This window comes from Sardina pilchardus, chromosome 23, assembly GCF_963854185.1.
Source record: "Sardina pilchardus chromosome 23, fSarPil1.1, whole genome shotgun sequence".
In the NCBI taxonomy this organism is placed as follows: domain Eukaryota; kingdom Metazoa; phylum Chordata; class Actinopteri; order Clupeiformes; family Clupeidae; genus Sardina; species Sardina pilchardus.
In genome coordinates this window covers 10,628,890-10,632,318 of record NC_085016.1, presented here as the reverse complement: position 1 = coordinate 10,632,318, position 3,429 = coordinate 10,628,890, and positions in this window count along the sequence as shown.

Genomic DNA, 3,429 nt, shown 5'->3' with positions numbered 1-3,429 from the left:
TGCAATTCGCTCATCTCCCGTCATCTCAGACCTTATAGGCTAGGCTAATTATTTCATTTTTGTCGCGTAACGTTTCGCATCGCCTGCCTCGGCGCTTTCGCTTTCAGTCAATAGACACTTGAGGCTACTCTGCTTTAACTCGCCCTGTTTAGGCTACCCCAAGGCTGCTTGTAAACCCAAACCTAATCCAGTTATGTGTGAAGGGGTCTTAGAGCACTTTGGCTGAAGTGCAAGAGACGAATGCAGATTTACGTTTATATAAGGGGACTTTGCCTTGCCTACGTGGACTATAAAACGATTTGCGTTTTTTTTTTGTCAATTATTTGTAGTGTCTCGACGCATGCGGCGCAAATCAATATCAATGTGAATACAGGTTTTGCAAATGGTTATGGAATGTGTTGATTGATTCTCAATTTGCCACGCCTATTGAGGCACTGCGCAGTTAGGTCTGAGGTGAGGTGAGGTAAGTTTATAACCTAGAAGAATTTTTTTTATGAGTGCAACCCAAAGTCCTAAATAGGCTATGTATTTCCTACATAGGCTACAATCAGTAAAAATCGAAGTTCACAACCAAATTGAACATTGTCACTGTTTATTTTGTTCTATTTATAGCCTAACCCTTTTCTATTTATACACTTCTATTTGACTTTAACCATTAACCATTCTAGCTTCCTACTCTGACATTTTGACCCAGACTGGCTACTTATCAGTCTGAGAGCAGTGGGGTTACAGTGACACTGTCAGTGTTGCGTAATCATTAACTCCCACTACAGTGACCATTTGCACTTCTGAGGTACTGATTTTTGTTTCAACTATATAGGCCTATATATACAATATTTCAGGAGAGCGAGAATTCCCAAGCTACACTATCTGATCTCCTCTATGAATTTAAGGAATGCACTGTGACTAGGTCTACTTGTTGTGTGACATCCACCTTGCGAGACAAAATGTAGTTCATCATTCATTGTCTATCACTTGCTTTAGAAGACTCCACTTCCAATGGAAAGGAAAGAGAGCTGCGCCCAGTTGGTCAGAGACAATGAGTGCGTTTACATGGACATTAATATTCCGAATATGGACCTTATTCTGAATATTGACAATATTCAGAATAAGGTGTTTACATGAGTTATTAAAAGAATACTCTGTTCATATTCCCGTTTACATGACACGCAGCATACTCTGAATATTGTCTTAACCAGGTTAATATCGGAATATTAATGTCCATGTAAACGCACTCAATGTCAGGTTGGTCACTTTGGTCTGGGCCTCACAAGCGACATGTAAATGAGACAAGAGCAGATAGGACTAGAGCTCAAGCTGGTTGTCATTATGAGCGCCCAGAGAACATGTCGGACTCCGAGAGCTCCACTCATCTTCTCCTAACGGCCCAGTGGGCATTCAGCAGCTGCTCCTCGAACAAGGAGCTTTCACTTACAGGTCAAAGGTCATCTTTGTTCTCTTGATGGGACTGAGCAGGGAGAGCAGGTGCACACATGCATAGTCACTCGCTCACACAGTCCTGTGCGTTGTAGTCAATGACCACAGTCTAAAAAGGGATTACACACTGTATTTAAATCTTCATCATAAATGTTTTGAGATTGGTAATCTTGCCTCATATGATCTAATACATGTCCGCTTCCTGGATATCTTTTTTTAAATTATTATTAATAATTCTGTTCTTTGCCTTTGCCTTTGTTTTTTTTTTATGTGATTTATTTCCTTTTTGACATTTCAACGCAAAGCGGACAGCCTCAGTATAAGTGCCAGGCAGCGTGCATGTCTCTGTTTTATATCCGAGTCTTCCTTCAGGCATTTACATACCTTTCATCCCGGCTGGTCTAAGTGGCCATCAGACCAGTCACAGAGGCTCAGCTTGTTCTGTGGCTTTGTCTAAAGTGACCCTTTCTGAGAATCCGGGGAGACGGACTGGGCTGTCTGAAGGGCTTTACAGCTGCAGGTGCATGACTCGCCACAGCCACAAGCCTGAACCATTTATGCAATGTTAAGCCTCCCTGTGTGTGTGTGTGTGTGTGTGTGTGTGTGTGTGTGTGTGTGTGTGTGTGTGTGTTTATTTGTGTGAGTGTCTTTCTCTTTCTCTCTCTCTCTTTTTCTCTCTCTCTCACTCTCACACTGTCTGTGTGTGTGTGTGTGTGTGTGTGTGTGTGTGAGTGTCTTTCTCTTTCTCTCTCACTCTCACACTGTCTGTGTGTGTGTGTGTGTGTGTTTATTTGTGTGGTAGTCTTTCTCTTTTTCTCTCTCTTTCTCTCAGTGTCACACACTGTGTGTGTGTGTGTGTGTGCGTGCGTGCGTGCGTGTGTGCGTGTGTGTGTGTGTGTGTGTGTGTGTGTGTGTTTGTGTGTATGCTGTGCATGCGCTCCTTTAACATATCAACTAACTGGGGCCTGCCATTGGTGAAGAGGTTCTACACTTGTAAATGAAGACAAGTCTGTTTAGCAAGTTAAAAAAAAGAGTGCTCTTAGCATCCAAGATTGAATTCAATACTCACCATGATGTTAGACACATCATGCAGTGACATTGGATTACACCATTTAAAACATCCAGGGACCAGGGCTCAAATTCTATAACAACTGAACTGTTTTTGCATGTAGTCAGATTTTTCCTCTGATATGCTCAACAGATGGTTGCATTGTAATAATTATTCCCATATGTAAAGTAAATCCACGATAACATTATAGTATCACACACACTGTGGACACAGTCTTTTCAGGTCATCTTATTGAATATTTGTCTCCACCTGGACAGAAAAAGATGTGTGTGTGTTTGTGTGTGTGTGAGTGTGTGTGTGTGTGTGTGTGTGTGTGTGTGTGTGTGTGTGTGTGTGTGTGTGTGTGTGTGTGTGTGTGTCTCTGTGTGTGTGTGTGTGTGTGTCTCTGTGTGTGTGTGTGTGTGTGTGTGTGTGTGTGTGTGTATTTAGTACTGTATGTACATGATGCAGTTGTTTGCGTGTTACTTGCCTGCGCCCCTGCTGAGGGACTCGTTGGTTTCCCACGCTGATTTCGGCTGGGCCTGTAGTGGCTGCCACAGGGAGACTTGTGGCCGATTACCAGCCCAGCCCAATTTAATTACTGTTTATTTTGTCCTACAGTGGAGGAGGGAATACTCCTTTGTCCTTCAACTCTGTGCCTCTTCTCCCTCACTCTGTTTCTCTCTGTCTGCCACTCGCTCGCCCTATTCCTTTTGTTTTTAGATGGCTGATTTTAAGTGTGTGTTTTTTTTTTCATGTAACAGTAAAAAAGAGTGGTGGTGGTGGTGGTGGTGGTGGTGGTAGTGCATTTTAGACAAAGAAAGAAAACTTGGGAAGATGAGCTAAGCCAGAACACCCACAGTTTGGCTCGTGTGCAACCATTAAACTCGGAGCTGAACACTATATTGGGTCTATTTTGGAAGCGGAGAGCAGTATAGGCTAGT